General features: G+C 39.4%; 1 pseudogene; it reads right to left on the bottom strand.

The window, feature by feature from the left end:
• Positions 1-933: 933 nt before the first annotated feature.
• LOC128604785 (general transcription factor II-I repeat domain-containing protein 2A-like) lies at positions 934-2,018 on the bottom strand (annotated as a pseudogene).
• Positions 2,019-14,289: the final 12,271 nt, after the last annotated feature.

Genomic DNA, 14,289 nt, shown 5'->3' with positions numbered 1-14,289 from the left:
GACAGACAGATGCTCAGTGAGGCCTAAGAAGGGAGTCAAGGTCAAGACACAAGCCTGTGTGAAACCTTTTTGTAAAAGAAACCTTGTCCTCATGAAACCTTTTCAAGAAAACAACTAACTGCGCATGTTCCACAAATTTAAGATAACGCATAGACATGAATATTTAATTGTGGCAAAAAAGAAGATTGGTCTATTTCAACGAGGAAAAGCAAAACCCCACCTACAGAGACTATGCTGTGGAGATAGGTATATAAAGACATGTTTGTGTATGCATAATTCAGACACTCTGCAGACTGTCACACTTTATTGATTTTCAATAAAGTTTATTTACTTTTTGACATCTACTAAACTCTCTGTCTCTGAAGTTTTTGACCTAGGCTAAAAGGCTGATTTTATTCACGACACTCGCAGGCCACAATGGGTTCTAAAATTTGACAGAGGGGCCGGGCCAGGAACAGACGGATGGAGTGTTTGTGTGAACTAATATAAATGACATGTAAAAGCCATTACATGAAAGGATTTGGCCTTTAACAGGTAGCAAAGCATGAATATGCAAGGCTCATTGTACCAATTGTTTTCCAAATGCATTAATTTGATAACACAGTAGAGAAACTCACGTCCAGTTTCAGTGAGAACAGTGTTGTTGATCTCCCTTTTTTGCCAGTGCATCAAACTCTGGAGACAGTTTTGTTGTGGCAATTCTCAGGATAGATCCGAGGTGTTGGTCAGTTAACCTGGATCTGTGAGGGGCTTTGTTGATGTTCATGACGCTGAATGTCTGCTCACATACGTAGGTCGATCCAAACCATGTCAGCATCTTCTGTGCCGTCCTCCGGAGGTTTGGAAACGTCTCTTCATTAAGTGAAGCATAAAAGTCATTCAGTTTAAGAGAGTTGAACTTCTCCTTTAAGACGGAGTCAGACTGAAGACCGATCAGTTCCAATTGCAGCTCCTGTGGTGCTGTTTCAGGGTCTTGTGACAGGGGACAGGACACCAGCTGAACCGACGGCAGAATTCTCTGTGCAGGTCGCCCAGTGATTTGCTGTATTTCTTCACGTTTCGGGACGCCTCTTTCTGCATGGCTAGTGAGGGGGAATGAGAGAGAGATTTGTTTGAAATTTGACTGGAGAATAAAGTCAGCTTGGATTTGAAGGCTCTAACATTTGTGTACATGTCGTGCACAAACTGATCTTTCCCCTGTAGCTTGATGTTCAGCTAATTCATGTGTGAAAATATGTCCACAGCAAATGCAAAGTCACAAAGCCAGTTGTTGTCGCTTAGCTCAGGAAATTTGTCGGATTTCCCCATTAACTCCAAAGATGCGATAATTTCCTCTTTGAGCTCCCACACTCGTTGAAACACTTTGCCCAAACTTAACCAGCAGACCCGAGAGTGGTAGAGGAGTCCTGGTGATCCGCATCAGTTTCCTCCAGGAACGTAAGAAACTGACGATGCTGAAGTCCCCTTGCTCGTATAAAGTTAACAAGTTTTACGACTGGATTCACGACATGATGAAGCTGCATTATAGACTTACACAGAGATTCCTGATGAATGATGCAGTGAAGGAAAATAACATCCTGCTCAGGGTTTTCCTCCTTCACTTTGTCCTGGATTCTTTTCAACAGCCCAGTGTTTTTTCCAGTTAAATTTGGCGATCCATCCGTGGTGACATTGGCAAGTTTACTCCAAGCTATCTTCATTCTCTCGATGACAGCAGACACCTGGTTACACAAGTCCTCTCCCCGACTTTTTCTTTTCAGGGACTCCATGGTCAAAAACTCCTCCGTTATCTCAAAACTGTCGTTAATCCCTCGGATAAAATTAGGAGCTGAGCAGTGTCTTTTATGTCGTTACTTTCATCCAGTGCTAGTGAATATAACTTAAAGGACTCCGCCTTTTTGTTTAATTCGCTGGCGATATCTTCGTCAATTAGTTCCACACGGCGAGTCACAGTCCTGTGTGATGAACTGATTTTTTCAAAATTGCCTTTGCTCTCTGGACACAGGAGACCTGCTGTCTCTACCATGCATTCTTTCAAAAACTCGCCTTCGGAGAAAGGCTTGCTAGCCTTTGCTAATTTGAATGCCAGCAAAAAACTTGCCTTGGTACTTGACTCTTGAATCGCAGTTTGTCTGTGAAAATTTTTTGCTGAGTCTGTAAATTATCCGTCAACCTCTGAGCCGTAGCCGCCCGTTCTTGCGTTGACTGCTTGCTAGCGTAGTTGGCATGCTTCGTGGCAAAGTGACGGCTGATGTTGTATTCTTTGAAAACCGCAACAGTTTCTTGGCATATCAGGCATACAACCGTTGATCGGACTTCAGTGAAAAAATATTTTGTTGTCCACTCCTTATTAAACACTCGGCACTCACTGTCCACTTTTCTTTTCTTTGGTCCACTCATTTTTACAGGAGGGCTCAAAGGGCAAAGCGAAAAAGTGAAGTAGAGAGTAATACACCACACTGAGGTTTAATAATATAATTTGGACAAGTTCGGATTAAAGCCGGATTAAAAAGCCCAACGGGCCGTATATGGCCCTCAGGCCGTAGTTTGCCCATGCCTGTCTAAACATACATGCATCGACAGCTCCGTGTCAATAACACGATTTCCTACCACAAAAACGTGAGCGACTGCAAGCAAATAAGCAACCTACTTATACTGCAAGCAAATATGACTCATTTGATCTACAGCTACTGTGCAGCTAGAAAGTTTAACGTTTACAGTTTTCTGAATTTCTCCATACATTTAACCTGAAACCTGATCAGATCTTCATCCAAGTCCTTAAACTAGGTAAAAGAGAACCCGGTTAACAACAGATGCAAAAAAAAAAAAAAACAGTAGTTTTTACAGTTATTTATTAAGCAAAATGATCCAGCGTTAAATATCTTTGTAGGAAAAGGTATGTGAAGTCTAGGAGTACGAGTTCATTTAAATGAGGCTGATTGAAATCAGGCGTTTCAATCAAGGGAATGGCAATTAGGCCCGCCCATGTTTCAAGAACATTAACTTGGATCTTCACCATCAAAGTCTGGTCTTCACCACACAGGTTTATGGAAGTGTGCCCTGCCTCGATCAAAGGACATTCCTGAGGACCTCAGAAAAAGAGAGTTGTCAATGCTCACCGGCTTGGAAAGGGTTACAGAGCCATTTCTAAAGAGTTTGGCTTCCACCAATCCACTGTGAGGTAAATGACATACAGATGCAGGAAATTCAGCACCACTGTTACTCTCCCAAGGAGTGGGCGTCCAGCAAAAAAGATCACTCCAAGGGTGTGGTGAATAATATCACAGTAAGTCATAAAGAACCCCAGGGTAACATCTGAGAACCTACAGGCCACTACTTTCCATAAAAGAACACTGCTGCCTGTCTGAAGTTTGCTCAAATCCATGTGGATATGCCAGGAGCCTATTGGAAGAATGCTCTGTGGACAGATGAGTCCAGAACAGAACTTCTTGCTTTAATTGAAAATCATTGTTTGATGCAAACTGAAAATAGCATCCCAACATAAGAACTTCATCCCAACCGTGAAGCATGGGGGTGGCAGCATTATGGTTTGGGGCTGCTTTGGGTCCGAACCAGCTTGCCATTATTGACGGACCTATGAATCCTAGATTGTACCAGGAGAATGTCAGGGTATCTGTCTGTGAACTCAAGCTTAACTGTAAGTGGGCCTTGCAGCAGAGACAACGACCTTAAGCACACAAGTACGTCTACAGAGAAATGGTTAAAGCAGAAGAAATTGAACATTTTGGAATGGCCAAGTCAGACCTTAACCCAATAGAAATGTTGTGGAAGGACCTAAAAAGAGCAGTTCATGCAAAGAAGCCTGCTAGCATCACTGAGTTGAAGCAGGAGGAGTGAGCCAAAATTCCTCAAACCCATTGTGCAGGATTGATTGAGTCATCGGAAATGTTTGCTTCACGTTATTGCTGCTCGAAGGTCTCACACCGGTTACTGAAATCAAAAGTTGACATACTTTTTTCAGCAAAGGTGTTTAATGTTGGGTAATTGTGCTCAGTGAATAAATGTGAAAACTATAATGCATTTGTTTAATTGGGTTCTCTTTATCTAGTTTTAGGGCTTGGATGGAAGTTCTGTTCACATTTCAGGTCAAATGAATTTAATTTTATACTTGTTTGTATTCTTTTTTGATTTTGGCTATCAAATCTTTATATTTTTATCTTTCATAAATTTTCTTGATTGTTCTGGTAAAGTCTTTAAATTGCTGCTCCTGAAATCAAAACTGGTGTTTCGAGATGTTTTTGTACCTTTATGGCCTCCAATACCATAGTTTAAAAAAAACAAAAACTTTTAAAGTCACTTCTGGGGAAAAATGATACAATTTTAATGCTTCAACATGCACTAGACTTGTGTTCGTCCAATTAAATGCTCTCTAGAATGTGTAGGAATGTGTGGGTCTTGAGGCGGGTCTTGCTCAACAGTAGCAGCTCATTAGCATCAATGTTCTTCAGAGCTGGGCGTATCCCAAACACTGTTAGCTGTTGTGTAACACTTCAACATGCCACCACTCTTATTTCCTGTTTCAAAAAGAAATACGTCGTCATACAGAATCAAATCACAGCTCTCAAAGTTGTTTTGTGGGGACTGTAAAGTAAAAAAATGAGCGCATTGTTCATCTTCCTTTAAAGGTGCAATACTTTTATTTATTTATTTATTTTTCACTTGTACAACCTGGGAGATATGTAGAACATGATAAAAATAATGGATTAAGTTGTGGCCTTAGCAAAAGTGCATCAAGTCACTTAGAAAACCTGTTTAATAAAAACAGACTTCTGGTTTGGAAAGCTTGTTTGTGTTTGGATGTGCCTCCTGTCAATCATTTTAGAGACACTCTATGGGCAACCATAGATCCTGGGCTGGAGCTTTGTGAACATGAGCGGGAAACATTCAAATGTCAAAGTTACTATTCCATCAGCTCTGCATGCCGTGACATCAATTAAATGTGCTAGAGCTCTGCTTCTCTGCACTTCTCCTTACAGTTTAGTCATTATGATGTAGTTCAACGCTACAAAAGGTTTGAGCAAACAGTAATGCCCTTCCTCAAACTGGGTTGCCTTGCAGAATGTTGTCAAGTTGCCTGGTAACTTGTAGATTAAATATCCGTGCAGTTAAAAGGACGTTAAACGGTTTTGTCCCTGTGAGCCTTTACTCTTTCAATTTTGACTCCAGCATGAGCCAGTCTAGTGTTTCTGACAACAGCTGAGTACCAGTAACAAGTAACAATAGTCTTTACAACACTGACACTGCAAATCTGCAGTTTGACCAAGCATGTGGCCTGAACGGCTGCGAGTTCAAATCCTGTTTGTTTCCCGAAGATCCATAATCACTAATATCCCTCCAGCTATGTGCTAAATGTTCATCACCTGTCAGTTACTTTGAAACAAAAAGGTTCTGCTGAATATATGGTTTGTACAGTATGTAAGATGTACCTTTTTATAAGTCTTGATTCTTTTTTTATTTTAAAGTGCACCTATTATGTTTAAAAGTTTCAAAAATCAAAGCGTACGACAAACGGAGTTATTAACCCACAAAAGAAGGAACCGATTCTCAAGAGCTGAAACTCGTTATGGTAGTGGGCGTTTCCTTTTCGACACGCTGACAGCAGTAGACCAATCACAACAGACTGGGACACCTGACCAATCAGAACAGCGTATGCTCTCTGAAAGGAGGAGTTTAGAGTGAATCTTTTAGAATGGATCATTTAACGAGTCGTTTTTGACGCTGGGTGGAAAAAAGGTAATGTTGCAATTTAAATTATGAGCACATTAAACCCTTTTTTTACCTTGGATGCATATAAATCTATTGTACGAGACCTTTAAAACAAAATTAGGCACGTTTCAAAGCCATAATGGGTGCGCTTTAATTTTCTATAAGATCAACTCATACAGTAATGATGACTTGAAGGGAATTGCAGGTTTATATTCACAGGCTCATAAAAAGTATGATGTATTGTTCTTTAATTATTGTAGGGCTGCAACTAACGATTATTTTGATAATTGATTAATCTGACGATAATTTTTTTCTGATTAATCTGATTTTTTTTAAAAAAACTAAACTTTTTTTCCAATTAGATTTTGTTTATTATTTATATAATTTTTACATTTAAACCTTTCAAACGTTGGTCATTTGTCTACAGTTTGTCCAGTTTTAAGCAGCAAAACTTTAAATAATACCCAAAATATAAATAATCAAAAACAAAGCTAAAAATTTAGTTTTAGTGCATGGGGGATTTCTCCTCCGAACAAATTCACTCCTGGAGAGCTGTTTCTTTCTGAAATAAATAAATAAATAAATAAATAAATAAATAAACAGCAATTGAGTATGCAAGAAGTAATTTATATGTAAATTAATATTTTCATTGTTTATAATGATAATTGCTGATGACAACCATGATTAATATAAGAAATCTAAATAATATATAATTATACATGTTTTAACCATTTTTGTTAAATTTCTTTTACACAGACATGCTGTACTTCAGATGTGACAATATAAACCAAAAATATCTCAAATATATAATTCATTCTGTTAATGTATATAACATAGTAGAGCCGCAGTAGATGGCATTTGAAAAACAGATTAAAGTTAACTGTAGCAGACACACAGAGAAACGCAGCAAGCTAACAGGCTTGTTTAAAAGGACAGGAACAATTATACATTAACGCATAAGCATTCGATGAAAACCACTACAGTGACTAAAAAATCTTTTACTGCTGCTGTTATCACCTGCCTTTAGATTTACTGCTTGACTTTGTTCACACCGTGTTTAATTTAACCTGTTTCTGTGGTAACGCTATTTTAATCCATCAATATGCTGCACAACCTGATGCTCGAGACAAAATACATCTAGTGTGACTGTCCTGAAGTTAGTAAACAAAGCTTTTTACACAATAGCATGGAATTAAACTAGACTATACCATTTCACATCTTCATATAATGTGGATATACTCAGGTTTTTGCTTACCGTGCTGATGTTCCACCTTCGTCCATTACACCAACGTGTTTTCGTTTCATGTGCTCGTGCATCACTGTGGTACTCCCGTGTCACACAAACTCCACTTTGAAGAACATGCACGTTACCATCTTCTTTGCTGCATTTAATGTAAAATGCTCCCATGCCTTAGATGACTTGGGATGCACACTTTTTTTTGCCGCCGGGTTATCTGTTTTGCACCTGTGTTTTCATGAAAGCGACGTCATACGTAAACGCCACCCGTGACGTCAGCAGACCAACTAATCGATAATGACATTCATTGCCAACGCTTTTCATAATTGATTATTATCGATTAGTTGTTGCAGCCGTAAATTATTGTAATCGTAATCACTCAGTACATCGTCTATTTGCATGTATAGCATGACAAATAATTAACCTTGAAGCGTTCGTCCATCCATCCATCTTCTATACTTCTTATCCTTTTCAGGGTCACGGGGAACCTGGAGCCTATCCCAGGGAGCATCGGGCACAAGGCAGGGTACACCCTGGACAGGGTGCCAATCCATTACAGGGCACGATCACACACACACTCACACACCCATTCATACACTACGGACACTTTAGACACGCCAATCAGCCTACCATGCATGTGTTTGGACTGGGGGAGGAAACCGGAGTACCCAGAGGAAACCCCCGCAGCACGGGGAGAACATGCAAACTCTGCACACACAGGGCCACAGTGGGAATCGAACCCCTGACCCTGGAGGTGTGAGGCGAACGTGCTAACCACTAAGCCACCGTGCAATCAAAAAAAATTTTTGAAGCGTTCGAAAATTTTTAAAATAAAAACACCCAAAACTGTATACGGTACCATAATGAAGACGAACTGTATGTCGATACGTGAAATTCTGGAGGGACGTCGGACGGCGTGGCGCGGGGAATGTAATGACGTGTGCTGTTAATCGAACTATGTTCTATAGCAGGGGTGCACAATACGTCGATCGCGATCTACCGGTCGATCGCAAAGGTAGTGTGGGTAGATCGCATGACGTTAAAAAAATCACTTCAGCCTATCATCCGTCCTCGCTATAAAATGTGTCACTTGATTGACATACAGGGCAGCCAGTCATCGCCGCACACGCACATACAACGGCGCTAAGTGCTGCAAAACTCTAGCAAGCTTGCGAGTTGCCCAGTTAGCCTCCAATTTATTTCTTTTGAACTTGAGAAAGGGTTTAAAAATGAGTAAAGAAGCTGGACCAAGTAAGAAGCCTAAAACTTACCATTTCCATATGGAGTGGGAGGAGGACTTTTTTTCACTGTGTCATTTTGGAAGTGCGTTTGCCTCATCTGCCAGTCTACCATCGCTATACCTAAGAAAGGGAATGTGGAGCGCCATTTTCGGACCCTTCATAAAAACTACCACACCGACTCTCCTCCAAAAAGCGAGCTGAGAAGGAGAAAGGTGAAAGAACTAAAATCCCAGTGGTCCGGACAGCAGTCATTTTCCTCACAGCTAACTACAAAAGCGAAGGCAGCCACCGAAGCGTCATCCCGGGTGAGTCACCTCATCGTTAAGAACAAGAAGTCCTTCCGAGATGGAGAGATGGTGAAAGAGGCGTTTGTTGAAGCAGCTGACTCGCTGTTCCGAGACTTTAAAAACAAATCAGAAATACAGATTGCGAGTGTTTCTCACTGCAGTTGCACGAGTCTACAGACGTGAGTGACACAGCCCAGATGTGCATTTTTATTCGGATGGTGTTTACCGATATGACTGCGAAAGAGGGGCTGTTAACTGTACTGCCCATGAGAGAACATACACGAGGAGAAGACATGTTTCAGTCTTGCAAAAACTTTATCGAGAAAACCCAGCTCCCATTGTGCAAATTGGTGTCCATCACCACAGACGGAGCTCCCGCCATGGTTGGTCGCTGGAATGGATTTATTGCCAAGTGCAGGGAGGACGATGATTTTCCGGACTTCCTCAGTTACCACTGCATAATACACCAACAAGCGTTATGCTCAGAAATGCTAAACATGAAGAGATAATGGATGTGGCAACGAAGATCGCCTGTTGTATTCGCGCCAGATCTCTTCAAAGACGGCTATTCCGCGCGCATCTGGAGAAGGCTGACTGCGACCACTCTGACTTGTTATTACACACTGACGTGAGGTGGCTTAGTCGAGGTAAATTCCTGCAACGATTTCGAGAGCTCTGTCCGGAGATAAAGGAGTTTTTCCGTGTAGCTAAACATGCAGAGTACAACCAACTAAATGACGATCAGTGGCTGCTAGATTTGGCATTTTTAACCGATCTGACCAACATGTTGAATGACCTTAATCTAGAGCTGCAAGGAAAAGAAAATACCGTGATCAATATGATCAGCTCAATTAATGCATCCAAACGAAAAATGCAACTTCTCTCCTCAAAGCTGCAGGGCCATAATTCGGCAAACTTGCAGAACCTCGTGTCACAGCTGGAGATGCAAGGGAAGTCATGTGTGCAGCTTGACAGTGCACGCTACATAGAGCAGATTGACATTTGTCTGTCAGAGTTTCACAAACGCTTTCAAGACTTTGCTTTAATCGAGCCAATCGCTACATTCATGTGCGATCCATTTCGGGAAGATGCTGAAGTTGTTTCACTCGCATCAAAAATTGCAACACTGTTTCACCTGAACTCTTCTGGAGTGGAGGATGAGATTTTGACACCACAAGCCGACATTGAGCTGAAGTCCAGAGCTCATGGACAGTTCTGGAACTTACTCACAGAGGAAAAGTACCCCAACATTAGGAAATGTGCCACCTCCTCGACTGCATTATTCGGCTCCACTTATTTATGTGAGTCAGCTTTTTCACACGTGAAGATCATTAAGTCTGAATACCGTTCCACCATGACTGATGATCATTTGGAAGTTTGCTTGAGGCTGGCTATCAGCAGCTACTGTCTGGACCATGCATCCCTGACTGATTCCATTCAGTGCAAGTCATCAGAGTAAGGTAGGCTAATGACAAAAATGTACACAGTTGTATTGTGCAATATGGGTTCATGCAGTTATTCAAGGTACACCAGCATACATTGTACACATAAAGAATTGTCAATGTATTTATAAATAAATATATGTCTTGCATTTTTATAGTAGGGAGATCAAATTGACTTAGTCATTAGATAAGTAGCTCGCCTGCTGAAAAAGTGTGTGCACCCCTGTTCTAGTGTGTGGATTTTAGAAAGGTAATATCATCTCAAATGGAACACTAGCGCTTTTTACTAACCGGAAAGTATAAGCCGCTTCTTAGTCGACGGCGCATGATGTCATACGGACGTAATGCGACGCCGCTAGCTTTAGCCTAATACCCAGAGTCACCGACACTGACTTTCTTCAGCTTACTGTTTATCAACGTTACCTTTTATTCCCAACATGACCTCAGTCTCCATCAGACAGAGCCGAAATCGTCACGAGACTGAGGAAGAAAGTCCTCTAAGGCAGGGGGGCATTTTATATTAAACACCGCGGAGATCAAACAGTGCTGCACGAGCACAAACTTATGTTTATATCCAGAATACTCCACTGTGTGTAAGGGGCAGGGGAAACTGGTGCACGCTGCTTAAAAGGTTTAGATTAAATTAAGTTTATTGTCATTATATGTTGTATCTGCGCGCTTACAGTGTAACTTCTGTCATTTATTATAATGGAAGTGACGTGTTAGTAACGAGGCCGCGTTGCTCCATACAGTAAGATCTGTAATGTTTAATTAAAACATTAGGAATAAAAGTAAACACAAGTAAAATAATGTCTATATATATAAAATATATATTATATATTATATATATAGACATATTACATATTATATATATATATATATATATATATATATATATATATATATATATAATATGTATAATTTTATTTCTTTATTGTTTTGTTTATATTATATATATTTTATTTATTTTATTAAATATTTAAATTCCTTATATATATATTATTTATTTACTTTAATTTATATTATACATGTTATTTATTTTATTAAATATTTAAATTTATTATATATTTTATGTATTTATTTTAGTTTATATTATGTATGTTTTATTTATAATACATATTTATAATGAAATTCTTTTCAGTCTTATATAATTGGACTAACAGTTTAGTTTTAGTCTGAAGTTTATATTTGTAACACTCAGTTTGTGGATATTATTTTAAATAAACTACAAAAGGGGTACTGAAAGTTTGGCCCCGCATCCGATTAATCCGAAAAAATAATCGGCCAACTAATTGATTATGAAAATAATCATTAGTTGCAGCCCTACTTTATATGTTTATACAATTCAGATACTAGCCATACAAAGATGACCTTGCCCTGGGGGTCAGTGGGTTTTTTTTTCAAGATGAAGCATTGAATGTGTTTAGACATCTCCTGGTATAGGTGGTATCTGTTAGCAAGTCCTGTCAAAGAAATAAACTGATCACTGGGACCGTTCCCAACAACACTGCGGGTCCGGGGGTAGACCCTTAAGCTGGAAAGATTATTGTGTGGAAGACCTAATGATCAATCACACCAATCACATCGTTGCAGCAGAAAGAGTGCATGACGCACACACTTTCACCCAAATTTGGTATTTAGCTGATTGTGGTGACGGGACTAAGTGCCTAAGGCGACGTGATTTCTTTAGATCCCACATGAGCCCATGAAGTTCTCTAGTAGACTATTGCTGCAGATTGGACGACAATTAGTAGTTAAAAGCCCGTATGCCAGGATATTGGCCAAAGACAAAATAGTAAAAAGCACATTTTGACTATTTAATTTATGCAATGGTGAAAAAAATGGCAAAATAAATGGAAAAAACGTGTTCGGTTTGGCCTTCAGCCAAGTTTTTCATCATATTCGGTTGTGGCTTCGGCCAAGAATTTTCATTTCGGTGCATCCCTACTAATGACCAAACGCTGATGTTGACAAAGACTGATTACGATCCCTATGATGACCAACCTGACTTGTATCTTAAACCTGACTGGGAATCAGATTCTGCCAGTGACACTAACTATGACGACCCATTGACCTCCACTTCACACCTATTGTAAATTTTCCTTTGACCAGGACGATTCTCATTTCACCCTGAAATGAGCTTGCTTGACGACAGGATACTTTATATCAGCAAAAACAGCCTTAGCGCCTTCATTATGTCTGTTTCATGATGAATTCAGTTGAACCGTGAAAGGATTCTGGAGTTCTGATGTATTTACAGCATTGTAATTTCTCTGTTAATTTTAGTTATCATATTTTATAATGATAAAAGGGGGAATGTGAGGGAAATTATTCATTTCTACTTTGTAATAAGTTTGTTCTTGTTCTGTTTCATTCTCATGTGAGGATAACGACTCAGAAGGCCATGTGATGTCACTGAGATCAGTACAGAATGTTTATCTGCTTACAGAGACACAAACATGTTCTTCTGTTCAAGGTTCGTCTAAACATCTTCTAAGATCCTGAAACAAAGCCTGTTTGAACTGCCTCAAACTGCTTCTTATCGGTACACAGAATGATGTCATGCTCTGAGTTTCATAAATATAGTAGTGGTTTAGTACAAGCGCTTCAGAGCGCTCTCATTAAGAGCGCTCTATTCTATTCTGCTTTATTCTATCCTGTATTAACCATCTTTCTGTAATAAACCTTTTTACCTTCAGAGGACGAGTCTGCGAGTGTTGTCTAATTTCCACGACAGGTCAGAGGTCACATCAAGTACTCGGCACAAACCTGTTAAATCTGTTAAGCGTTTATTTTAGAAACAAGCTTTTATACACATAATCAGAAGCTGTGTAACTATGAAACAGTGTGACTTCCTGTTACACAACCATCACAGATGTGTGTGTGTGTGTGTGTGTGTGTGTGTGTGTGTGTGTGTGTGTGTAAAATCTCAGTGTGTCTCATCGGTGAGGAGGTCGGACCTCTTTCTCCTGGCTCCTCCCTCTGATCCGTCCTTCTCTGGGCTTCTGGGTCCGGGACTCGAACACACACACATTCCGAGTTTTAAATGAAAGTTTTAAGTTTAAATGAAATCACAACGCATTCGTATTGTCTGCATTTTACACTCACTCAGGAACGTCAACACAATTCCACATCATTTCACAAAATACACTGACAAATCTAAAGAAATTATTTTTAATTTTATTTATTTTTTTAAATACACTCCGACTTCTTCCCCCTTACATCTTGTCCAAAATCGAATGCCTCTCAGTTGACATTTTATGCAATATATGCACTTGTCACAGGTGTAATCAGTGTTTTTACTATAAATAATTCAGTGGAACAATGCTGTGATCAGTTTTTGGGTCAAAAAAAAAAAAAAAAAAAAGCACTGAATTAAACTATAGTCCTAAATTAATAATATATATTCTGGTGTGTGTGTGTGTGTGTGTGTGTGTGTGTGTGTGTGTGTGTGTGTGTTGGGTTCTTATCTGTTTTGTACAAACAGTTGTGTAATGTTTTACTGTGAAGTTTATATTTGTTACACTCAGTCTGTGGACTTTATTTTAAATAAACAAAAACAAATGGTACTGAAAGTTCGCTCCACTCCATCCGAATAATCAAAAAAATAATTGGCCAACTAATCGATTATGAAAATAATCGTTAGTTGCAGCCCTAATAATAATAATAATAATAATAATAATAATAATAATAATAATAATGCTGTTAAACAGTTCAGAAGCTCTGTGTATTGTCCTTGATACGTGAAAACTAGACAATGCACAGTAATAACACTGATGAGCTGCGTTATTATTATTATTATTATTATTATTATTATTATTATTATTATTCTATGAGAAATAAGCTCATAGCAACACTGATGAAATACACATACAGTACAAAAAACCACACAGACAAATAGAGAATGTGTTTAGCATTTTTTTTACATCTGCACATAATTTAGTCTGCACATAGTTTAGCAGCAGTTTTAGAATTAAAAATGTCATGTATAAGTCTATATTGGTCACATATTCAATAGAGCACAGTGAAATTGTTTTCTTCACATACCCCAACATGTCAGGAAGCTGGGGTCAGAGCACAGGGTCATGATATGGTGACCTGACCTTCTGATCAGTAAACCAGCGCCTTAACCACTAAGCCACCTCTGCCCCAGTGGTGAGAGAAACATGAATTTTCATAGCATCTAATACTTCTTACCCCACTATTTGCTAAGTACTACAAATATAGACTTCTAAACACTGCCCTTAAAAGCTTAATAACAGAATACTGCAATTTTTGGGAAATTGCCGTTCCCGAGTTTGGCCACACGAGGGCAGTCGTGTTCCATCCAGCACAACACACGACGCCGCCTAAAA

This window comes from Ictalurus furcatus, unplaced genomic scaffold (assembly GCF_023375685.1).
Source record: "Ictalurus furcatus strain D&B unplaced genomic scaffold, Billie_1.0 scf3, whole genome shotgun sequence".
NCBI lineage: Eukaryota > Metazoa > Chordata > Actinopteri > Siluriformes > Ictaluridae > Ictalurus > Ictalurus furcatus.
This window is presented reverse-complemented; position numbering and strand designations above follow the sequence as displayed.